Below are 26384 nucleotides of genomic sequence, written 5' to 3' on the forward strand. Positions count from 1 at the left end.
TGATCACTGCCTTCGAGGCGCTTGCAATCTAATGATGAAGGCAAGTCGATATAAATGGACAGATATACACTTGCCTAATTGTTTGAGTAGTTATATATGGAAGCGAATAAGTAAATCTGTAGTAATAATAGTTATGGAACCTGTTAAGTGCTTACTATGTGCTAAGCATTGGGCTTAGATACAAGTTAATCAGGTTGGCCACAATCCCTGTCCCACAGGAGGCTTACAGGCTTAGTCCCCAGTTTACAGATGCGGTAACTGAGACATAGAGAAGTTAAGTGACTTGCCCAAGGTCACACAGCAGACACGTGGCGGAACCCGGATTAGAACCCAGGTCCTTCGGACTCCCAGGCCTGTACTCTATCCACTTAGCCATGTTGCTTCATAATAGTAATAGTTGTATTTGTTAAGCGAGTACTGTGTGCCAGACACTGTTCTAAGGACTGGGGTGGAAACAAGCAGATGGGGTTGATTACGGTCCCTGTTCCACATCGGGCTCAAAGTCTCAATCCCCGTTTTACAGATGAGGTAACTGGGGCGCAGGGAAGTTAGGTGACTTGCCCAACCAAGGTCACACAGCAGACATGGCGGAGCCAGAATTAGAACCCAGATCCTTTTGACTCCCAGTCCCGTGCTCTATCCGCTAAGCCGTGCTATTTGATAATAAGTCAGTAAGTAGATATGTGAGAATTCTGAGTTGGCCAAAACAGCATGATTGGGAAGATTGGGGGATGAATCAGAAACTGCCATTTGAAGGGGATGAAACTGAAGGCTGAGGGCATTCCAAGAGGGAGACTTTGCTTACAGAAGGATCTGTCGCTTAAGTGGGGTAGCTAAGGGACTCTCAAAATGTGCGGCCTAAGGCCACAAGGAGGGAAAATGAAGTCACTGTGCGGAAAAGATGCACTGTAGGTGTTACACGGGCCTCTATGTCGACAGGCTTGAGTAGAGGTGACTCTGTAGTAGGCTGATTAAACAAAATCTCCTTACCATTGGTTTTAAAGCACTCCCTCACCTTGCCCCTTCCTACCTCAGATCGTTTCTCTCCTACAACCCAGCCTGCACACTTCGCTTCTCTAGTGCTAACCTTCTCACTGTGCCTCCATCTCACGTGTCTCACCGCCAGCCCCTCACCCACCTCCTGCCTCTGGCCTAGAACACCCTCCTTCCTCAAATCCAATGGACAATTACTCTCCCCCTCCTTCAGAGCAATACCGAAGGCACATCTCCTCCAAGAGGCCTTCCCAGACTAAGCCTTACTTATCTCATCTCCCACTTCCTTCTTTGTTGCCCTGACTTGATCCCTTTGCTCTTCCCCGCTTCTAGCCCCACAGCACTTAAGTACATATCTGTAATCTTATTTATTTGTATTGCTGTCTGTCTCCCCCCATCTAGACTGTAAGCTCATTGTGGGCAGGGAACATCACTGTTTATTGCTCTGTTGTACTTTCCCAAGCACTTAGTTCAGTGCTCTGCACACAGTAAGTGCTCAATAAATACGATTGAATGAATAAAATTTAGTTAGCCTCTGCTTTTTTAAAACAATGTTAAGCTACTTTTCTAAAATTGCTCCATGTGAATAAGACTAAAGTCTTGAAAGCATTGTCATATCTTGGGTATTCCACCCCCGTAAACGTTACATTTATAGCACAATAGCCTTTCTGAAGCTTACTACATTTTTAAAAAAATCAAGCCATTTTTAATGTTAATCCGGCACATTTGTTCCAGAAGCAGGGCGTGTCAAGGTGTGGGAACCTGGTAGGGGTTTCAAGGATTAAAAGTAGACATCAGTACCTTGCTGTTCGCTATCATTTTGGAAAAAATGGTTGCCTCGTATGTGCTTCAGCTACAAGTTCAGGAGAAATAATGCCGTACAGATGTGGTTAACAACTGAGCTTGTACCTTTCCTTGTAGCTTCCTCATAATTTTTCGTATAAGGGTAGTATCCTTTATGATGAAACATTTTACATATTCTGATTCCTTTGCCCACCAAATATTCTTTTTTGAGTGATGGTGTGTTCAATATTTATTCTGCATATTTGCTAGTCATTGTGAAATTAGACCCCTGTTCATATAAAATTATGAGGTGGTCTTGTTTAAATTATGGTGAAGTAAATTATGTAAAAGGACTGTTCATATCCTGTGCTATCAGAGTTTTCAAAATTGGAGTGGATAGCCTGCTTTTGGATCAATCATTTTTCCTTGTTGCCTTTCCTTCTCGGCCAGAGAACGTGGTGAAATTGAGAAGAAAAATTTTCTTATATTCCATTTTGGATCTAGTCAACTCTTCACCCTACAGAACTGTAAGAACACCTCAATAGCCAGGCCTGTAACTATCCCCATCAGTAGTTATTGAATGACCACTCTGTGCAGTCAACTCTGCTGGGTACTAAGAAAATTACCTAAAATATACAAGATCTGTTCCTGGCCCTCTAAAAAGGGAAAATCTACCAGAAAGATAGGAAAATGAGAAAAAAAGTGAAGGTACAATTAGAAAAGTGTAGGGGAGAAACATGAGTGAAGCAGCGTGGCTTAGTGGAAAGAGTCCAGGCTTGGGAGTCGGAGGATGTGAGTTCTAATCCCAGCTCTGCCACTTGTCAGCTGTGTGACTTGGGGCAAGTCACTTCACTTCTCTGTGCCTCAGGTCATCTGTAAATTGGGGATTAAGACTGAGCCCCACGTAGGGCAACCTGATAATTTAGAACAGTCCCTCTTCTAGACCGTGAGCCTATTGTAGGGTAGGGATTGTCTCTATCTGAACTTTACTTTCCAAGAGCTTAGTACAGTGCTCTGCACACAGTAAGCGCTCAATAAATATGACTGAATGAATGAACAGTGCCTGGCCCGTAGTAAGCGCTTAACAAATAGCATAATTATTAAAGAAGGTTTCTCTGAGAGCTTGAGGTTACAAAGTATGTTAGGAGGGAGTTGTTCTGAAAGCAGGATGATGAGTGAAGTAGTGCAGTATTAGGAATGTAGCCAGAGTACTGATGTCCATATCCTTATATTCTGCTGTTTCCTCTGCCTCTGATTTACTTCAGTATCTCTCCCCTGTTACCTGTAAACCTCCTCCAGAGGAGGAAGCATTTCTACCAGCTCTAATGTTTTGTACTTTCTCTAATGTTTTGTACTTTCGTAAATGCTTAGTACAGTGCTCTACACACAGTCAGCGCTCAGTATATACCGTTGACTGATGGACTGAGAGTTAGGAACTCTGAATTAGCTCATCAGCTCTGTTACGGCCACTGACAGCTTTCTCTGGGTAGCCATGTGGCCATTTTGGGTCTCGCTTTTCTCATCTGGATAAGAGAGGCGACCTACCTCATGGTGGAAGAAAGTTGGAGGAGGGGATTGTGTAATTCACATAGTGGCTGGAAAACCCTTTGAAAATAAGTGTCGTGTAAACACTGAGGATGTAGTCTCCGAAGAACTTACTTAGAGTGCTTTAGAACTATTTTTATTCACCTTTACAGTATACCCTGGCAAATATTCCCTTTTCTCACCTTAAAAAAAAAAAGTGGGGGAAACTGAAGCAAGGAAAGGAATATGGATTGATCCGAGATTAGAACCTAGTGTATGCTTCTGAGACCTGGCAGACTGAAAGCAATTAATGGAGACTATAGTGCTACCAGACTCTGTAAGGAGGTCAGAGGTGGGCAAGTAGATGAGGTGAGGTGGCCCTGCGGGTCAAAGAAAATATAAATGGGATTAGTTGAAAAATCTTCCTGACAGAATGAGTAGTCGTGGTGGATTTCAGTCATCCTCACCCAGATTGACTGAATAATAATACATCAGTACAAGATGGGAAGGTAATGTTTCTGGATAGTTTGTGTTTTTTTTTTAGAATGACTAAGCCCTAACCCCTTTAAGAAGGATCACGTAGTGGAAATAATTCCATCACTGAGTGTCTTTTGTGTGCAGAGCATTGTCCTAAGTACTTGGGACAGGTACTCAATAAATACCACTGATTGAAGCAATAGTCCTGCCCTCATGATGCTTACAGTCAAATGGATTTAATTGAGCAATGGATGGGATGGCTGCAGTAGTGAGCACGGCACAATTAAATTAAACCTTTTACCTAAGAAAGGCCAAAAGCAACCAGTGGGAAGTGAATACATTTTGGGAAAATGATGAAGAGATTAATTTTTAAAAGATAAACAACTGTCAGAATCTTGGAGAATTAGAATACGTGTCACAAGGGATTTAAAAAAAAAATTCCAAACAGCTGCTCAAACAGGTCCGGCAAGGCTTGCTGGCAAAGTAAAAGAGGTCACTATAGGAAAAAAGCCTGTCTTTGAAAAATGAAACTCTTACCCTAGTGAGGAGAACAGTAAAGTCCATAATGAATGACCAGTCAGGTACAAGCAGGAAATTAGGCAGCCCACAAAAGAGGTATGAGTAGCACCTTGAAAGGGACACCGAAGCTAATAATAAAAGATTCTTCAAACATATCAAAACCCAGGAAGCTATCTAAAGCGTCAGCGAGGCAACCTGATGACAATGGTTTGAAAATGGCCCTCTGAGATGAACAGGAGGTAGCCGAGGGAGACTCCATGCATTTTTTTGACTTTGTTCTTTACCAAGGAAAACATTAGGGAGGTTTCCACACTCAAAGTGGTTTTTGTAGCAGACAGGCAGAGGGCTGAAATAGACTGTGTCAAGCTAGATAGGAACAAACACACCGGCATTGGATGGCAACTGAGAGTTCTGAAGGAATTCCGGAACAAACCCCCGGGATTGGATGGCAACTAACTGAGAGTTCTGAAGGAATTCTGAGGGGAAGTCACTGAAGTGGCGGTGGAGCTGAGGAAGCTGCCGACACCAATGTACCAGAGGACTGGAGGAGTTGCATTTACGAGGAGGGGTTTCACAGCTGAACCTGGGAATAATAGTTGGGTGAGTCTCACTTCTGCACCTGGCAATTGGTGGACTCTATAATTAAGTCGAAGATCACTTAGAGAAACACAACTCTTTAGGGGGAAGACAGCGAGGTGCCTGTGAAGAGAAATCACGCGTCTCTAATCTTCCAGAATCCTTTGAGGGGACAGTGACCATGAGGACAGGGAGAGCCCACTAGACAATATGTATTTTCAGATGCTCAGAAGACCTTTTAGTAAAGGGTCCACATTAAGGCTTAAAAATATCATCCGAGTTGCAGGAGTTGAGGGATGTTTTGTCACGGATGGGAACCCGGATAAAAGGAATCAAAGGCTAAATGATTTATTTTTCTGGCTGTTTGTAAATCATGACATTGCTCAGTTGGTGTTAGGACTGCCTTTAAAGTTTTCATAAATAATCTGGAAGAAGGGGTGCATAGTGAAATTTCCAGGTTTGCAAATGCCACTTAGCTCTTCCTGGTGGTAAAATGTTGACGGCTGTAAACTTGCGGGGGGCTTGCATAAAGCTGAATGAGTGGGCAGAAAAGTGGCAGATGAGTTCCTCGGTGCATTTCGGAAAGAATAATTGAAGCTATCTGCCGCTCGAGGGGCTTTGAGCTGTTGGTCATGACTCTGGAAAGGGATCTTGAATTCATTATTGACTATTCCTCAAAGAGGTCAACAAAATGATGGCCATTTTCAGGAAGGGTTGTTGGAAACAAAAATCAAAGGCATAATCTGGTCATGGGAATGTTGAGTATAAGCCTATAGATGTTTTTTTACTAAACAACCTACTCCTTCCTTATGGGCAGGGAACGTGTCCACCAACTCTGTTGTATTGTACTCACCAAGTCCTTATTACAGTGTGCTTTGCACACAGTAAGTGCTCAATAAATACCATTGAATGATTGATTTTATTTTTCCACTTTTACAGAGTGGCCTTGTGGCCCGGAGACATGGACCACTTACTTGCTGTTTGACCTTGGGCATGTTACTTGATTTTTCTGGGCTTCAGTTTCCTTATCTTCGAAACAGGGATTAAATACTTTTTCTCCTCCCCTCCCTCCCTTCCTCCCTCTCCCTGGCTGAGCGCCACATATGGGACAAGGACTGTGTCCAATCTGTTTATATTATATCTACCCCAGCATTTAGTGCAGTGCTTGGCACAGAATAAGCAATTAATAAGTGCCTTTATTATTGCTCTTTATCTAGGATGTTAGTCTTTCGGCATGTTATTCTAGATTTTGATTTGTGCATAAGTTAGGGTACTTCACCAGATCAGAAACTGACGTTAAGCATTTTGAATGAGCTAAAATCGCAAGAGTAAGACTTAAAATTTGCTCAGGTACTTGTAGCTGAAAGCATAAATATTTATTTGTCGTGGAAGGGAAGGCCTGGGAATCAGAAGGACCCGGCTTCTAAATCTGGCTCCTCCACTTGTCTGCTGTGTTACCTTGGGCAAGTCACTTAACTTCTCTGGGCCTCGGTTACTTCATCTATAAAATGAGAATTAAGACTGTGAGCCCTGAGCAGAACAGGGACTGTGTCCAACCTGATTAACTTGTATCTACCCCAGCATTTAGTACAGAACCTGGCCCATAATAAGTGCCTAACAAATCCTGTAAATGCATATAAAAAAAGAAGGCAAGGGGGACAAGAAAGGACCCAAACCACTGGTGCAGGGAATTAATAACGGGTTAGGGGCACTTAGGTTTCATATTTCGTTTACGGCTACATGACCTACATTTATTCCACTTGAGCCCCTGGTGGTCTCAAGCTAGTTGCTGTTGACAAGTGATTTTGTCAGAAACCTTTAATGAACAGAGTTCTTAAAAAACACTCCTTTTTTTTTTTTTGGTATGTTGAGGATGGAAGGGAAGAATGAGATTTAAACAACCTACTGGCTCATTAATTGCCCAGTGGGAGAGGTTTGTAGGACTCCTCAGAGACCTAATAGGCCGGTTCCCTTATCATCCTAGGTTTATTATTTATTTCCTTTGAAATGAATGGTGGGGCGGAGGAGATGATACCTGCCCATCTTAATCAGTCAAGGGATATGTTTTTTAGCCTAGCTCTGCTTGAAAGGTTTTTGTTTGTTTGTCCAAAGCCCCGGGCTAGAATCCTTTACTAGGCAGTGATGGGGAGATACTCCTCCAGGAGGTTCTGTTGCACTGTTTTCTTCCTTGGATGTAAGACAGATGGGAAATCACTTCATTATTTGTGTTTGTCTGTGTGTCAGCCATAGGTTCTTGTTTTTGTTCTGGAATCTGTGTTGCCCTAATTCAGTAGCACTTCTAAAATGAGTTAATTTCCTGAACCTCAGTTGTCTACCCCTCTAACAGTGACAGTAGAGAAATAAGAGATTTGAAATAATATTGTGGATTTTTTTTTGGCTTATTTTAGCCTAGGAGTAAATCATCTAATTCCGCATGAGATTTTTTAATTAATGGAGGGAAAGATTTTAAACAGTTCCATCACAGCTCCACTCACTGTATTATCACAGATTGAGGATTCCAGAATTGTGTTTTTTGTCAAATGTCTCATTATTACTGTTAGTCTTAAATTAAAAATTCATTCTACGTGCTCACCAGTTACAGTACTTACATTGTATAATACCACTTTTTCAGCCCAGCAGAGGTGTGTATTTTGGGATTCTGTTTTGAATGTCTCTACCAACTCTGTTATGTAGTACTCTCCCAAGCGTTTAGTAGCGTTCAGTTAGTTTACTGCCACTCAGTAAATACAACTGATTAATTTCAACAGATCACAGTAGGAAGCAGCATGGCGTAGTGGATAGAGCACGGACTTGGGAGCCAGAAGGTCATGGGTTCTAATCTTGGCTCCACCACTTGTCTGCTGTGTGGCCTTGGGTAAGTCACTTTACTTCTCTGTGCCTCAGTTACCTCATATGTAAAATTGGGATTATGACTATGAGCATCATGTGGGACAGGGACTGTGTCCAACCCAATTTGCTTGTATCCTCCCCAGCACTTAGTACGGTGCCTGGCACACAGCACTTAACAAATGGCACAATTATTATTATTGATAACGGTAAGGTGTCTAAAGATGGCACCGTAAATCTATTAGGACAAAAAAGGGAAAAATTTCTAGCTCTGTAGCAGCAGTAAAAATCCTTAACAGATGCAGGAGATTCTCAGAATTCAGAAAAGCACTGTAGTCTGTCTTGGAGAAGAGGCATGCTAAAATTTAACATGTCCTCTGCTGGAATGTGTGTTTTTCACTATGCATTCTGTAACAGAAGTAAAAAATCTTTAACAGATGTAGGAAAGTCTCAGAATTCAGAACAACACCGTAGGCTATGCTGGAGAAAAGAAGTGTGAAAATTTAGCATGTCCTCTGATAGAACGTGTGTTTTCCTCTGCATTTTGGCTAAAACGCTGCGGTCGAATTAAAAATCACTCTTCTGACAATGGAAGCCCTTTGGATTCGGTGCAGAGTGATGCAGGGAAGCAGCATAGCCTAGTGGATAGAGCACAGACCTGGGAATTAAAGGACCTGGGTTCTAATCCTGAGTTCCTTGAGGGCAGAGACTATCTAGTTCCATTGATTGGGTGATCATATTCTCTCTATCCCCAAGGCTCCAGGACCACACTCTGTGCACAATTAACAGGTAATTGGATAATACCAGGCATCAGTGCTTAGTCCAGTTCCTGGCACATAGTAAGCGCTGCCCAGCTGGGTGGAGGCCGGTGGCCCGGGCCGCCCCTACTCACCTGCAGCCCTGCTTCTCATCCCGCCTGCCCAGCCTGGCCTCACCTAATAATGGTGGCAAAAGTGGATGTTTGGCTGTAGGACTTGGGAGGGGAGGGAGATCTCTTGACCAGGCTCCAGTGATTGACAGGGATCCCATTGGCCAGAGTGGGATAAGTGAGGCCCCTCTCCTGGCCCTAGAGCCCAGTGTGGGGGAAATCAGTGCTCAGTGTCAGTTCTGCCGGGGCATGACAATAATGGGACCAGGTATCCCACTTTTGATGGGACAGTCATGAATTTTGAATTCCGTTCATTGTGGGAAGAGAATATGTCTATGTTATTGTTGTATTGTACTCTCCCAAGCGCTTAGCCCATTACTCTGCACACACTAAACACCCAATAAATGCAGGGAACTGGCCGGAAGTTTCTAACACGTCCACTCTGTGTGGCTGGACAGTGCTGGAAACCGGTGGGTTTCCTCCAGGGGGAGTTCCGTAACTGCCCCGCAGAAGCTGCCATCACCACTCAGACCGTTCCAGCAAGAGCCTCACCAGCACGGTACAGGAAGTGGACATTCGCCGTTAAGCTTGGAGCAACCGAGGCCCCATGACCACATTGGGCGCCCGAAGGCTCTGCCGGCACCGCAGCCCAAGCTGTGCAAGGCGGCCTCCGGCCTCCGGGCCGCAGCCTCCGACCTTCTGTTGCCTGGACCCCGGGGGAGATTTAGTTCTCCATCCCTGGGGCAAGAGAGGTAGGGCTTCTGTCCCTCGGCCCGTGGCAACACGAACTCCATTCCCGTGATCACCCCAGGGCTTCTGCTTGGCAAGGTCGGAGGGTGGGGGATGGAAGTCTGTGGTAGACGTTGGCAGTAAATTTACCCCACCCTTCTGTAGCCCTTTCCCTATCAGCCCCTCTTTTCTCCTCCCCTCTGTCCTCATCTTCTCCTCTCTTCTCCTTCTCCCTCTCATCCAACTCTTTTCCAGTCAATCCATCCAGTATATTTATTGAGTGCTTCCTGTGTACAGAGCACTCTACCGAGCACTCGGGAGAGTATAACGTAACAGTTGGTAGGCCTGTTCCCTGCCCATTTTCCCTTTCCACTTGTCTTTTTGGTCTGCCCCTTTCCCTCCTCCACCCCCTTCCCACTTCGATTGACATGCTTGAAGAACCTTTATGAGAAACCCATGCTCCAGCTTTGTTGAGGCGTGTGTATTTGTGTATGTGTCAGGGGAGGAGGGGAAGCTTTACACGCCCCTACCTAACCTTCAGAACCATTCAAGATCAAGACAGGCTGCTGCCCCAACTCCAGGCTCAATCAATAAATGGTATTTATTGAATACCTACCATGAGTAGAGTATTGTATTTAGAACTTTCATTCATTCATTCATTCATTCAATAGTATTTATTGAGTGCTTACTATGTGCAGAACACTGTACTGAGTGCTTGGAATGTACAATTCGGCAACAGATAGAGACAATCCCTGCCCATTGATGGGCTCACAGTCTAATTGGGGGAGACAGACGGACAAAAACAAGGCAACTTAATAGCGATAAATAGAATCAAGGGGATGTACACCTCATTAACAAAATAAGTAGGGTAATAAAAATATATACAAATGAGTGGACGAGCACAGTGCTGAGGGGAGGGGAAGGGAGAGGGGGAGGAGCAGAGGGAAAGGGGGTAAGGGGGCTTAGCTGAGGGGAGGTGAAGGGGGGGCAGAGAGTGAAAAGAGGGAGAAGGGGAAGCTCGGTTTGGAAAGGCCTCTTGGAGGAGGTGAGCTCTCAGTAGGGTTTTGAAGAGGGGAAGAGAGTTAGTTTGGCAGAGGTGAGGAGGGAGGGCATTCCGGGAGGGCATTCCGGGACAGTGAGAGGACGTGGGCCAGGGGTCGACGGCGGGATAGGCGTGGATGGGGGTCGGTGAGGAGGTGGGCGGCAGAGGAGCGGAGCGTGCAGGGTGGGCAGTAGAAAGAGAGAAGGGAGGAGAGGTAGGAGGGGGCAAGGGGATGGAGAGCCTTGAAGCCCAGAGTGAGAAGGTTTTGTTTCTTGCGGAGGTTGATAAGCAACCTGGAAGAGTAGAGTACAACAGAGTTAGTAGACATGATCCCTGCTTGCTTAGAGTGTAGGGGGGAGACAGACATTAAAGGAAGGAAGCAGGAAGCAGCTTGCCTAGTGGATAGAGCACAGGCCTGGGAGTCAGAAGGACCTGGCTTCTAATTCTGTCTCTTCCACTTGTGTGCTGTGTGACTTTGGGCAAGTCACTTCACTTCTCTGTGCTTCTTCTGACAAATGGGGATTAAGACTGAGCCCCATGTGGGACGTGGACTGAGTCCAACTTGATTAGCTTGTATCTCGCCCAGGAATTAGAATAGTGCTTGGCATATAGTATGCACTTAAATACCATCTAGACTGTAAGCTCTTTGTGGGCAGGGAATGGGTGTGTTATATCGCTATATTGTACTCTTTCCAAGTGTTTAATTCAGTGCTCTGCACACAGTAAGCAAGCACCCAATGAATATGATTGACTGACAAATACCATCGTTATTATTAAAATAACGGATGGGGAAATGACAGTGTAAGGATACGTATGTAAGTACTGAGGGTGGATATCAAGTGTTAAAGAGTACAGATCTGAGACTGTGAGCTTGTTGTGGGCAGAGAATGTCACTGTTTTTGTTGTACTTTCCCAAGCACTTAGTACAGTGCCCTGCGCCCAGTAAGGGCTTAATAAGTACGATTGAATGAATGAACGAGTGCACCAGCGACAAAAACGGGAGAGCAAGTCGGAGAAATGAGGGATTAGTTGGAGTAGGCCTCTTAGAAATGAGATTTTAGTAAGGCTTAGTATGCAGCGAGAGTGATGACTTGTTGAATATGAAGGGGGAAGGGATTTCAGGCCAGAGGAAGGATGTGGGCAAGGGGTCGGTGGCGAGATAGTTGAGATTGAGGTGTGGTGGTGAGTAGGCATCAGAGGAGCCAAGTGTGCGGGCTGGATTGTAGTGAAGTCAAGTAAGAGGGAGAGAACTGATTGGAATGCCTTGAAACCGATGGCAGGGAATTCTTGTTGGTTGCGGAGATGGAGCGTCCCTTGGAGGTTTTTGAAGAGTACACTGAATGGTTCTTTAGACAAATGATGTGGACAGCAGAGTGAAGTATGAACTGGAGACGGTAGGCCCGGAGGAGGCCGACGCAGAGCCCAGTAGAGGCCTGATAAACTTGACGATCCTAGACCTTAGTGAAGCCACATAACTCCAACGCAGGAGCCTGGCACTGCAGACTGGGGCAGAGGGTTAAGTTAAACCTCCCTCCTGGTGGTGGTGGTGAGGAGTTAAACAGGGCACTTGACCACTAGGAGTGAATTGGAAATTGAGCCACCATTTTGTGGTTTTATTTGTAGTCGACTCTCATCCACTTATTGGGGGTGGAGGGCAGGTTCCAGGAGCTGCCTGCCCTGCCCAAAAAGACATTAGCTTTGCCCTCATGGTCTCAGTTTTAAGGGAGAGTGGCAGGGGAGCGATAGTCGCCTTCGTCTTCCTTGAAGTTGGTGCACAAATAACCCAGGCATTGTAAAGTACAGAGCAAAATTATTTTGCTGTTCTTTCAAAAAAGAGAACTAAAATTCCATATGCACGATGTTCCTTCCATCCAGCTCCTTAAAAAAACCAATTGCGTTGCTCTCTTGACCCCATAGCCTTGAACTCAGAGCAGAAGGAGTACTTTAGGAGGGACTGGTTAAAAGGGGGCTTTTAGGACTAAGGAGAGGGAGCTGTGACCACTTGAGGGAGAATGAGAGTGGTTGTGCAAGACTTGGAGGAAAACATGTAAATAAGGAAGAGGAGACAGTGATGAAAACCAGAAAGAGAAACAGCGTGGCCTAGTAGACAGACCACGGGCCCGGGAGTCAGAAAGACCTGAGTTCTAAACCTGGCTCTGCCACTTGCCTGCTGTGTGACCTTAGACAAGTCACTTCACTTCTCTTTGCCTCCGTTTCCTCATCTGTAAAAATGGGGATTAAGAATGTGAGCCTTATGTGGGACGGCGACTGTCCAATCTGATTAAGTTGTGTCTTCCCTAGCGCTTAGTAGAATGTCTGGCAGATAGTAAAGCGCTTAAATACCATTAAAAAAAAGTAACGAAAACAAAGCCTCTTAGTGGGCAACTATGTGAGGTGTCTGTCTGCTCACACTCACCAGGGGAATCCATCTGAGTGCATCGCATCCAAAAGCCCCACACACGGCAGAGTGGTGAATTAGGCCCTCATTCCTCCCTATTCGCCCTTGCACTCGGGTTTGCTCGCTTTATTCACCCCTCCAGCCCCCATAGCACTTAATGTCCATATTCATCATTTATTTATATTAAACTCTGTCTCCCGCTTTTGATTGTAAGCTCATCGTGGGCAGGGAGTACGTGCCTAGCAACTCGGTTATATTGTCCCCTCCCAAGTGCTTAGTACAATGCTCTTTCCACAGTAAGTGCCCAATAAATGCGATCGATTGAGTGAGTGAAAAATTTTGGGTCATGAGAGGACCCTTCAAGTTTGCTTCCAAATGGTGGAACTTGTTTTCATTTTAATGTTATTTTTCTGACACCCATGAAAGCTTTGAGAAAAGTAACTGCTCTTTTGTTCAGTAGTCATGCTTCAGTGTTTAGGATTATATGCCTTCTGTGTAGTTTGTAGGTTTTAAAAATATTTTGGTACAAACGTCTGTGTAAACTGAAAAACCACATTTTTCATTCTTGCTTGCTACTTCTGAAGCTAGTTTTAGTTCACTCTAATTTTAAATCTCTTGAGGCTTCAAAATGGAAATGGTTACGCATTACTCCTATAATTCTAGGCCTTAACTGTTTGGGTTGACCTTTTGTAATGTGATAGGGAGACAATCCAGATTGCTGTTAGAGTATGGCTTGAGGTTAGTTTTGTGTTTGTTTTCCATTTCCGTGCCCATCCAGAGGTTAGAAAAGTAGGATATAGCCTATGTGGAAACTACCATTGGGAGGCTTAGCAAATGGTAAAAGAAAGGGGAATTATCAGAGGACCAGGACAAATTGTACCTCTGCAGGGTAGCTCATTTAGTTTGCCAGGATTGCAATATGAGCCAAATCTAGTTGGGTATATTTTGAGTGCATTTTGGAAATTATCCTGAAAACGAACACGTTTTTTCCTTTTTCAATATTATGAGATGCAGAAAATATTTTTTTATAGAGCGAGATAGAGACTGCTGTCTACCCCAACCCATAGCATTCATTCAGTTGTATTTATTGAGTGCTTACTGTGTGCAGAACACTCTATTGAGTGCTTAATATGTGCAGAGCACTGTATTGAGTGCCTACTTTGTGCAGAGCACTGTACTAAGCATTTGAAGAGTACAATACAATAAGCAGACACATTCCCTGCCCACAGTGAGCTTCCAAGGAGAGGACACGCCACCACCTCCGTGGAAAGAATTAATAAATCAGTTGTATTTTACTTTACTGAGTATTTTCTGTGTGCGGAGCACTCTACTAAGTGCTGGGGAAAGTACAATATAACACTATAGCAAATTTGGTAGGCATGGTCCCTGTCCAAGGTGAGAAAACTAGCAGGGTGGGGTATCGTGGTAGAGACCCACACCTGTGATTTCTCCCCGCTCACGGCAGTGCGGCTTAGGCTAGCTCTTGTCACCAAAGCATTGAATGGTTTCTGTACCTAAAACTCTATTTGGCTGTGTTATATTTTTATCTTGCCAGGTAATTCAGTAACATTCGGTTGACAAAGCTTTGCTGTATCGAGACACCAAAAGAGTCTTCTATAAATTTTTTTCTTGTTTCCTCTATGGGATAAGTCATTTTCTGTGATTAATCACTCTCTTTGCAAAGAAATGTTTCAATCATTAATGAATATGAAAAGTAGGGCTTTTGAGGAAATTGGGGTTAATCCAATTGTTTGAACCTCCAACAGAATATGTTTCAATAAAATCATTTTAGAGAATGTTAACACAGCCGTGAAGGTAATCTAAAATATCAAGATTGAGTTTTTGTTCTCTTCCTAATCTTTGGATGAGTTTGAGGGGTGAGAATTTATAAGATGGGGTCAAAATGTCGGGGAGTGGAAAAGATTTATTTTTTTCCCTAAATCGTAAGGGACAGGATTTCTAAGAGGTGAGACTTTCTGCCAGTTCCATTATAGACATTGAATAAGCTCGCTATGGGCAGGGAACATATCTGCTAATTCTGTTGGATGGCAGTTTTCCAAGTGTTTTGTCCAGTGCTCTGCACCCAGTAAGCGCTCAAAAAATACCACTTATCAGTTGGTTTAGAAAGTTCATACTTAATGTATTGCCACTGCATTTTAGAAGACTATGCCTAGCTGAGAAAAACAGGTCAGGAGAAAGTTGTTTAGAGGGAAGAAAGCAAATAATTTAGATTTCAGAATTTTATTCCCAAAGATGCCAAGTGGCTTGTACTATAAATATTTTCAGTGATATCAAAGTGTAAGAAGTTCTACGGGAATTAAGTGCAAAGGAAATGGAGGCTATATCATGGCTGCTGCAGATTTCTGAACTACATCTTTCCAGGTTACCAGTAAGTACCTTTAAGGATTCAGTGGAACTGCGGATGACTCACTCTGGGACCAAAGAAAGAGGAGGACAAAGCTTATTGCGTTTGTACAGCTATGATTAAAGTAAACTCGATCTTACTCTTTAAGGTAGCTATGTTTGAAAGCCAGGTTTTCCTGCACAGTGTGAGAGTACAGAGCGTGCCCAAAGATAAGAAAAGGTGAAGTTATTGGCACCTCTGGGGAAGCTACATCACCAAATTACTTTGTGGGTGGATCACACATTAAAAGAAAAAAAAAAGAACACCGAATATTAAAACACTATGGTGGTAGCTAGATGGTTTGGTTGTCCACTGTGAGCAAGGCATGTATTATTACAGAACATGATTTTGGAAAGTGGAGATTTTATGCCAGATTATGTGTTTTCTCCATGGGTTTTGGTAAGAAAACATAGCTGAATTAGGGCATGTTGGGCATGAGCAGAACTTTTGGCCTGGTAAATTATTTAACGTCAATTTAAGTTCGTCCTCTAGACTGCAAGCTCTCTGTGGGCAGGGAACGACTCTACCAACTCGTTGTACTCTCCCAAGCGTGTAATACAGTGTTTTGCACACAGGAAGCTCTCAATAAATACCATCCATTGATGGATTGATTCCTTAGAGTAGTGCAAGAACACAACCCGCATGGATTAGTAGAACCATTTGTACTAGTGATACGGTACTGTTTGAGGGAAAACTCTTAACTTTTGAAAAAATTGTAGTAAGAAGCGTAGAGTCAATCAGGTGTATTGATGACATTTCTTTTATCTCATGTTTATTTTGTATCTCCAAACTTCCCCAACCATCAATTGATGTGTTCAAAATGATCAATTTGATGAGATAGAGTGAGACGTGAGGCCACCTTCCATCCTTTCTGTGCAGTCATTCAGCCAAGGGACACTAATATTAAACCTCGAATATCCTCATCAAAACTTTTCAGTTTTGATTTTCAGCACTAGTAAAGGACCTTGTGCTTTGTGGTATTGGTCCCTCCCAGGTCATGTCCAGTTCGCAATCAGTCAACAGTACTTATTGAGCAGTTACTGTGTGCAGAGTACTCTGCTAAGCACACGTGTAGAAGAGACTGTGATGAAAACCAGAAAGAGAAACAGTGTGGCCTAGTAGATAGAGCACGAGCCTGGGAGTTAGAAGGACCTGGGTTCTAACCCTTGCTCTGCCACTTGTCTGCTGTGTGACCTTGGACAAGTCACTTCACTTCTCAGTGCCTCAATTACCTCATCTAAAATGGGGATTAAGACTGAGCCCCACGTGGGACAGGGACTGTGTCCACCCTGATCAACTTGTATCTACCTCAATGCTTAGAACAGCGTTTGACACATAATGAGCGCTTAGTAAATGCCATCAGCATTATTATTATTACAATTCACTAGAAATCCTGGCTTCACTAAATCCTGGTTCATTCTAACTCCTGGCTTCACTTCTAGTCTGGTTGGATTCTCCAACACCCTGCTCGGGGCAGGCTGGAAAACTGGCTGGCACAATCCAGAAACAGGGCAGCCCCAGGCTCACTCTTCTGGTCTAGGAAGGGCCTAAAGCATATGTGACTTTAACCTAGCGGCTCAGTTGGTTTTTTGTTTATAATGGTATTTGTTAAGCCCTTACTGTGTGCCAAGCACCGTTCTAAGCACTGGGGTAGATACAAGGTAATCAGGTTGTCCCACATGGGGCTTACAGTCTCAATCCCCATTTTACAGATGAGGTAACTGAGGCCCGGAGAAGTGAAGTGACTTGCCTAAGGTCACACAGCAGACAGGTGGCACAGTCACGATTAGAACCCACAACCTCTGAGTCCCAAGTCCGGGCTCTTGCCACTAAACCAGTTGAAAATGACTGTCGTCCCTGTTTAGTAACATCTCACAGAAAATGCTTGGGACAGTCTGCATCGCTTAGGGCCTTCCTGGCGGACGTCGTCGTCTAAACGAGGGGCCGGTCCATTGAGGGACGTGCAAGGGGAAAATCAGAAATTGCGTTATGAGGTTTGGCCCCTGTCACCAGTGATCAGTCAGTGGTATTACTGAGCGTTGTGCAGATCATGTACTGAGTTAGCAGAGCATTGTACTAAGCGCTTGGGAGGGTACAGTATTGCTGTGCCTCAGGATGGTAGCCATTGTTGTGTTTACGTGGTGCCATTACACTGAATAGTCCCTGGATATTTTTGTGTCACGATTTTGTCATCCTGAGTCACAAACTCCCTGCATGTGATTGTGGCACACTTAAAAGGTTCTCGCCCCGGCTCTGTCACTTGTTTGTTGTGTGACCTCGGGCATGTCAGCTCACTTCTCTGGACCTCCATTAACTCCTCTGTAAAATGGGGCTTGAGACTGTGAGCCCCATGTGGGACAGGGACTCTGTCTAACCCGATTTGCTCGTATCCACGCCAGCGCTTAGTACAGTGCCTGGCACATAGTAAGTGCTTAACAAATGCTACTATTATTGTTATTATTTTTGGGTAGTTCACTGCAGGGCTTCCACCCTCTGACCCCAGAAGCTTGATCAAGGTTTTTGACCATCATTGTTGCCTGAATTAAAAAAAAATAATGTATTTATTACTTTTACCATGTACGCATTTTAACATAATACCAAAGATATTACTTATGATAAAAGCTCTTTATATAGGGTCATCTAATTAAAAACCCCTTGAGGTCAGTGATCATGTATTTTACTTTTATTGTATTCTTCTAGGACCTAGTACACTATTCTGCACACAGTTGGTGCTCAGTAAATAGTATTGAATGAATTGACTAGTCAAAAACAATTCCTTAGGACCTCATTCCCTTATTTATATGAATGCTTATGGGCACATGAGTCCCTTAACAAGAGTGTCTCTTAAGGCTGCATTTTTCAAGAATATAATTACCACTAAGTGGGAAATAGCTGTACTTGAGAGTTAAATAATACTTTCCCTCTTTTCTTGGAATACTGAGAATGTCTTTGTTGGTAAGCAAATATGATTCCCTAGTTATCTAACGTGGTTCAAGGTTTGACATAGTTCAGTCGCATTTATTGAGCACTTACTGTGTACAGAGCACAGTACTAAGTGCTTGGGCAAGTTCAGTACAACAATAAACAGTGACATTCGCTGCTCACAAGGAGCTCATAGTCCAGGGGGTAGAAGACAGGCATCAGTACAAATAAATAAAATTACAAATCTGTACATAAGTGCTCTGGGAAGGGGGAAGAGCAAAGGGATAAAATGAAAGAAAAAATATGAAACGCTTCATGAAGAATTGCTGTTCTGCTTTCAGAGATTGTAGTTGGTATTTCACACAGACTTTGTTTTCCTTTTCTTTTAAATTAATTTCTGTGCCTTTTTTTGTAATTGAAATTCCCCTCTCTTCCTAGTGCCTGACACCGTTCTCTGCCTTACTTGACATTTCGTATCGATGATGATGGTATTTAAGTGCTTACTATGTGCCAGGCTCTGTACCAAGCACTGGGGTAGATACAAGATAATCAAGTTGGACACAGTTCATGACCCACATGTGGCTCACAGTCTTAATCCCCATTTGACAGATGAGGTAATTGAGGCACAGAGAAGTGAAGTGACTTGCCCCAGATCACACAGCAGGCAAGTGAAGGATCTGGGATTAGACCCCATGTCCTCTGACTCCCCAGGCCTATGCTCTTTCCACTAGGTCAAGCCAGAGGCAGGACGTGGGCCAGGGGTCAGCAAAGGTAGGCGAGATGGAGGAAAGTGAGAAGTTGGCATTAGAGGATCAAATTGTATATTGTAAATTACTTATACTAATGTTTGTATCCCTTAGACCATAAACTCATGACGTGCAGGGAACATGTCTGCTAATTCTGTTGTATTCTCACAAGCACTTAAAACAATGCTCTGAACATACTAAGCGCCCGGTAGATACGATTGATTCCTATGTGCAGGGCACTGTACTAAGCACTTGGGAGAGTATAAAATAAAGTTGGTACACACGATCTCTGCACACAGCAGGCTTACAGCCTAGAGGGTGCTTCCCCATGCTAAAAGAGCCTTCTCTGAATTCCAATGCACCCTCCAGTTTTCACTCCAATTTCCGTGCTTCCGCTTCTGTCTAAACTCCGGGAATAGATTGTTCATTCAATTGTATTTATTGATTACTATGTGCAGAGCTCTGTACTAAGCGCTTAGGAGAGTATACTACAACAATAAACCGTCACAGTCACCACACTGAGCTTACAGTCTAGAGGCAGGGAGACAGACATCAATCCAAATAAAGAAAATTACAGATATGTACGTAAGTGCTGTGGGCTGGATGAGGTGGGGGGAGAGCAAAGGGAACAAGTCAGGGGGATGCAGAAGGGAGTGGGAGTTGAGGAAAATTGGGGCTTAGTCTGGGAAGGCCTCTTGGAGGAGATGTGCCTTCATTAAGGCTTTGAAGATGGGGGGAGTAGTCTGTCAGATTTGAGGAGGGAGGGCGTTTCAGGCCAGAGGGAAGACGTGGGTGAGAGGTTGGTGGCGAGACAGTCAAGATGGAGGCACAGTGAGAAGGTTAGCACTGGTAGAAGGAGAGAAGTGAGGTGAAGTAGGAGGGGGTGAATGAGATAGTGCTTTAAAGCTAATGGTGAGGTGTTTTTGTTCGATATGGAGGTGGATGGGCAAACACTGGAGTTCATAGAGGTGTGGGGTGACATGTCCTGAACGTTTTCTGTAGAAAAATAATCATGGCAGCAGAGTGAAGTATGGACTGGAGCGGGGAGAGGCAGGAGGCCGAGGGGTCGGCAAGGAGGCCGATGCAGTAATCCAGGCGGGATAGGATGAGTGATTGTATTAATGTGGTAGCGGTTTGGATGGAGAGGAAAGGCTTCCACTTCCTCTCTTCCAACTCCCACTACAATCTGGTTTCCGCCTTCTTCCCGCCACTTGAGGGCAAGGATGTTTCCACTGCTGTTATTGTATTCCCCGAAGTGCTAACTTAATAGAGTGTCTTACGCTTGGTAGGAACTCAGTTGTTGCTGAAATTGCAACTAACTTTCAACCTTATTCTGCCAAGAACGAATCAGGATACTGGGAGGATCAATTTAATGGAAAAGCGCTTGGGATTCTTGAAAGACAGACCTCAATATTATTTGCTGTAAACGACACCAAATGATTCTAAAATGCTGGGGAGGAAATACGTACCCGGCACTGATGCCTTATGTATGGTTGCATACATGCGTTTATGCACATCATCCAGTTCCACCTCTCGTCGTCTCCAAACAGATTCACGTTGTTGAGGGAACAATCCTACGTCCCTTAAAAAGTTTTGGCCAAAGTGCATCAAGAAGGTGTTTTAAGTCACAAGCGCATATCTATTAATGAGTTTCTAAAATACAGGTGTTACTTTAGTCTGAACCCTATGTTATTTTCTTTTTTTTTAAAAAGACTTTGTGCCAGACACTGTAGTAAGCACTGAGGTAAATACAGGCTAATCAGGTTTGACACAGGCCATGTTCCTCATGGGGCTTACAGTCTTAATCCCCATTTTACAGTTGAGGCACAGAGAAGTTAAGTGGCTTTATTAAGGTCACACAGTCCAAAAGGGGCAAAGCTGGCATTAGAACCAGGCCCTTCTGACATCCAGGCCCTTGCTCTCTCCATTAGGCCATGCTGCTTCTCCGATTCTCTGATTCTGTTCTCCTGTTGGCAAAGATTTTCTATGCTAGTTTTATTTTTAAAAATTAGATTTTAGGCACATGATGCAGTATTGCCATTGGGCAGTGCACTATACAGGATATGTACTTCTGCCTTGTGGGCAAATGTAAAAATAAAATTGCATTAGAATTTTTTAAATTTGCATACAGTGAAGCTTTTTTGCAATCCAGTAGTCTCAAGTATCAACAGTCTAAACTGGGTCATTTCCTGCTTTCAAGTAGCAATCAGAACTAAAAATTTCAGAATGTATTTGAATCCTCTTATTTTTCAAAGCTCCTGCTTGACTTTCAGTAAAAATCCTAGGTAGTTACTGTGTTCATGCCCATTTTCAGGTTGAAGAAACAGGGGCTCACAGGAAAAGTGACTGCATGACTGGGCAAAACTGAAAGTGGAATCCAAATTCCTGATTCTGCCTGTTATTTATGGTCTTTTTCGCTTATTAGACTGTCATCTTGTTGTAGAACGGCCCAGGAGATAGATTTTAACATGGCTAAGGGAACATTATGGTATTTAAGTACTTACTCTGGCCAAGCACTGCACTGGACACTGGGGTAGATACAAGATAATCAGGTTGGACACAGTCCGTGCCCCACATAGGGCTCACAAATTATTTGGAAATTGATTTGAAAGAAAATCAGCTTTTCCTCTTGTTTTGTCATCCCATGGAGCCCTCTCTGATGCCTTTCTGGGTCATCGTTGGATGATCTCTTTGTTTTGTTCAGTTATTCCAGTCACCAGTGCTTTTCCCTCCCAGGGCGATGATAATAATTATGGTATTTGTTAGGGGCTTACTATGTGTCAAGCACTGTACTAAGCGCTGGAGCACTCCCACTGCTTGTGGTGGAATAGTGACAGACTGGAGGGGAATCAGTCAATCAATGCTGAAACATTACAGTTTTCCTTTAATTCGTGCCAGAAAATAGAAGTTGTATTTTAAATGTTGCAAAACAGTTGCTTAGTCCCAGAAGTATGGATTTCCAGTTGTTATTAACCATTTGGGACCATTTGCTAGTGTACCTAAAATTGTTCACTTTTTATAAATTCAGGGAAGAACTCTAAACAGTGGGAGAGAAAATCTAGATTAATGGGCAAAAATGTTTTTGATTACCTTCATTCGGTAGTATAATGTAGAAATTGAAGGTGGTTACCTCTTTTTTCATTCCTTTAAAGAGATAAGGAAGTTGTCTCCTTGATGAGGAGAATGTTCTCTCCTTTGCAGATATCAAAGGAACAAAGGAATCAGGAAGCTCAGTTCCTGCCCTCAGGAGCTTCCATTCTGTGAACGCGGTGTTGAGAAGGGCGGAGGGATGAGTACCACATAAACTTCTTCCGCCAATTTGGGTGGAATCCCAGTGCTTGCCTCATCATAGCACAGGAGGAACCAACCTGAAATATGAGTGGAAAGTCTAGAAACCTTCAGAAATTAGCTGATCGGATTACTTAAATAAATTACAAGCTATTCGACTCACTTAGATTCCATTGTGCTTGACCTTGAAACAAACCCTGACAGGGATGCAGCATGGCCTAGTGGATAAAGCACGGCCAGAGGACCTGGGTTCTAATCAATTGATCATATTTATTGAGCACTTACTGTGTGCAGAGTGCTGTATTAAGCGCTTAGGAACAATATTCCTTGTCCACAATGAGCTTACAGTCTAGAGGGGGGAGATAGACATTAATGTAAATAAATAAATTGCAGATATGTCCGTAAATGCTGAGGGGCTGGGAGGGGATGAGTAAAGGGGGCCAGTCAGGGTGACCCAGAAGGGAGTGGAGAAAAAGACGGTTTAGTCAGAGAAGGCCTCTTGAAGGAGCTATGCCTTCGATAAGGCTTTGAATGGCGGTGAGAGTGATGGTCTGTCGGATATGAAGAGGGAGGGCACTCCGGGCCAGAAGCGGTATGTGGAAGAGAGGTCGGTAGTGAGATAGACGAGACTGAGGTGCAGTGAGAAGATTAGCATTAGAGGAACCAAATGGGTGGATTGGGTTGCAGCAGGAGAGCAGCAAGGTGAGATAGGCCCGGCTTTGCCACTTGCCTGCCATGTGACCTTGAGCGAGTCACATAACCTCTCTGTTCCTCAGTTTTCTCACCTGTAAAGATGGGGATTCAAAACCTGGTCTCCCTCCCATTTGACTGGGAGCCCCATGTGGAACAAGGACCTTCTCCCGCCCGATTAACTTGAATCTACTCCAGTGCTTAGAACAGTGCTTGAAACATTGTGAGCACTTAACAAATGCCATAAAAACAAAGAGAAGGACTTGGTTGTCCTAGCACACTGATACCTATGGGCAGAGCCTCAGCCACTCTTTTCATTCAATCAGTCGTTATTTATTGAGCACTATTGTGTGCAAAATACTGTACTAAGCGCTTGGGAGAGTACAGTAAACAATGAGCAGACACATTCCGTGCCCATAGTGAGTTTACAGTCTAGAGACAAGCTTAGTCTTTCCATGCAGCCCAACATTCCCTGTCAGGTACCCAGCTCCCAGGAAACGTTGCCCTTGGCCAGAACCTCCCTGCTTCCAGAGCTGCTTGTAGCATTCCAGCCTGGAAATGGAAGAACTTCCTCTCCTCTGGCTTAATCTTCCCCACGGTCCACAACACTGGCAGAGGAAGAGGTGTCGTAATTGACCCCTAAACCCAACACTTCATCCGAGGGAAACGAAGCCCAGTGCCGTCATTTTGAAAATTGGCCTCCTAACACGGTATTGATTGATGATCAAGTAGAGTTGCTTGGTACTGCCGGCACGAAGCAAACCAAAATAAATGAAAGTTCCGGAATCTTGCCCGTTTAGCTTTCCTCCTCCTTCTCAGAGGTTAAGTTCTCTTCCAAGAATATGCTGCTGATGGAACAAACTAATTTGAGGCACAGGTTTGGCTCTCTTGAAGATGGGAAAGACTGTGTTCCTGGTAAATGTTCTATATCTGATGTACAAACCTTTTAACTATCTGAATAATTCATCAGCCTCTGAGTAGATTGGTGCAGAGGTTGGATATTGTTGATGCTGTAGACTTCAAGCAAGCAAAGGGAGTTGTGCCCATCCAAACCTTTTACTGTCGTTCACTTGGGCATATAACTCAGTGCATTTATTAACACTTTCACTCTTGCTTTTTAACATTTTACCTTTAATCTCTTTAAATGGGTTGTAAATGGAGTTCGTCCTAATAGAAATCAGACTAAAAATAGCTGATGCAATTGACTGAAAGGAGGACATGGTCAGAGGGTATTGGATATTCGAATATAATGAAATAGAGCAAACACATTTGATTTCTAAGTTTTCTTAGGATCTAGTGAGAGCCTTTTCCTTTGGAGCAGACGTGAGGTTTTCACTCCTCTTCTTTCTATGCAGACATATTGAAAATGTCAACTGCAGTTATTCTTCTGGCAATTTTTTCAACTATTAATAGCCTTGTTAAAATAATCTTTTTAAGTAATACTGCAAACTGAGGGCTTTTGATTTTAGGCACATGGAAACAAGTTAATGTCACAGTTCTTCAGGTGATTTGTCTGCTTAGGAAAGTAGTCACAGATCCCTGATGAGAATTGATAAACGAAGAGATCTTCCCTCGTGTCTAAACCAAATAAGTCATGGCCAAAAGATAATTTAAGTCACTGTATCCTTTAGTTCCTTCTATGGATTACGAGATGATTTTTATAGAAAGAAGCCATTGCTTTCACAGTATAAAGTTCTTCACCTAGAAGATTCTTCCTTTATTCCAGACAGTTTTCCAGGACCTGATAACCAGAGCCTTGTAAATCTGAGCAGTCCAATTAGTAGAAGCTGCATGGCCTAGTGGATAAAGCAAGGGCCTGGGAGTCAGAAGATCACTTGTCTGCTCTGTGACCTTGGGAAGTTGCTTCACTTTTCTCTGCCTCAGTTACCTCAGCTGTAAAATGGGGATTAAGACTGTGAGCCCCTTTTGGGACAGGGACTGTCTCCAACCCAATTTGCTTGTATTTCCCCCAGCGCTTAGTACAGTGCCTGGCACATAGTAGGCGCTTAACAAATACCACGATTATTATTAGTAGTAGTAGTAGAAATAATGGTATTTATTGAATGCGTGCTGAGTGCAAGGGTTTGAACTAAGGGCTTGGGAAAATATAAAAGAAGCAAAAGATGAATTTCCTGCCCACCAGAAGCTTACACTCATAAGGGAGAAGCAACATATAAAATATTTTACTGATAGTGAGGGCAGTAGGAAAAACAAGGATCAGAATAATTGAACACGCAATAGATATATAATTATTGAGGATGGGGTATAAATATTTAAGTGCTGGGGTGATAAACTGGATTCTGACCGGGGGTGTTGGGAACTAATTGGTGAAGCATTACCGGAGGAGCTGGTATTTTAGGAAGGCTTTGAAATGGGAGGCATTGAGGTGCAGCAGATTTGGAAGGATATGGTCTCGGCATTTATTCCAAGGTTAAGGGCTCCTATTTAGTTCTTCACTTATGTGCTCCCACCTTCACTGGCAAAGGCAGGTAGGCTACACAAGCACGTTGCCAATACATTATGACACACCAAGTGTTGAGAGAACAGATTGGGGTAAAGCCATTCCCAGGCCCACTCCATTTGGGGGTGGATCGGAGCACAGACCCGGGGACTCCAATGCCAAACCCCCGGGAATTTGTTACCGGCCTTTACCAGATTGCCCCAGTCTGTATAGCTGGAATTTTTCCAGTAGGAACAATCCAGGTCAAAAAAGAGGACAGTCTACTTGCTCTGGCTAGGTCTCCTTATCCCAGGACTGGCTAGATTTGAAACACCACCCCATTCCCAGCTTCCCTACCTCCAAAATCCCTAAAATCTTTCAAGGAGTTTACAGCTGACAGGAAGGGCAGCGAGCTGAGGGGGAAGAAGGCCAGTTGCTTCAGTTCCCACTCCAAAACCAAGGTGCGGTATCCCTGGAAGTAATGGGCTTGCCCATAGAGAGACATCACAGACACCCTTCTTTGTAGAAAGATATAAAACTAACTGTTATACATGAAAAATTATCCAAGACAGAATCGTTAACCTCCCGTAGCCAGGAATATTGAATTTTATCGACAGCAGTTAAAAGGCAAAAGGGATTTTAAAGCCAAACTTCTGAATCGACTTCAGACTAATTATAATGTAGAATCGTGGCCATTACTTATCTCTGGGTTACCCTAAAGATTGCAAAGTCCACCTCATCTTCTCTCCTTGCGGAAAGTCCACCACAAGGCATCTTTGGCCTGAGACCCAAGGTGCATGATTTTCCTCAGTCGAAGCAGGGAATCAAGAGAGCAGCATGGTCTAGTGGAAAGTATACAGGTATGGGAGTCAGAGGGCCTGGGTTCTAATCTCCGCTCTGCCACTTGTTTGTAGTGTGACCTTGGGTAAGTCGTTTGGGGACTTTTGAGGAAACAAAAACTCCTCACTTTTGACTTCAAAGCTGTCCATCACATTGCTCCCTCCTACAGCCCAGCCTGCACACTCTGCTCCTCTGCCACCGCTAACCTCCTCACAGTGCCTCGTTCCTGCCTGTCCCGCCATCGACCCTTGGGCCACGTCCTCCCGCTGTCCTGGAATGTTCTTCCTCCTCACATCTG

At 43.9% G+C, this 26384-nt stretch overlaps 1 protein-coding gene across 6 annotated transcripts in view; it reads left to right on the forward strand.

Moving 5' to 3' along the window:
• The window catches only part of CSNK1G1 (casein kinase 1 gamma 1), a 205392-nt gene that overhangs the window by 25317 nt on the left and 153691 nt on the right, over nt 1–26384 (forward strand). Inside the window, exon 1 of one of the 6 annotated variants that reach the window (XM_029065563.2) lies at nt 4769–4896. The exons of the other annotated variants lie outside the window; for them this stretch is intronic. The gene's annotated coding sequence lies outside the window, so the exon portion shown is untranslated. Of the gene's footprint in view, nt 1–4768; nt 4897–26384 lie in introns of those variants that run through there. 6 annotated transcript variants of the gene reach the window in all.

This window comes from Ornithorhynchus anatinus, chromosome 5 (genome assembly GCF_004115215.2).
Source record: "Ornithorhynchus anatinus isolate Pmale09 chromosome 5, mOrnAna1.pri.v4, whole genome shotgun sequence".
Taxonomy (NCBI): Eukaryota; Metazoa; Chordata; class Mammalia; order Monotremata; family Ornithorhynchidae; genus Ornithorhynchus; species Ornithorhynchus anatinus.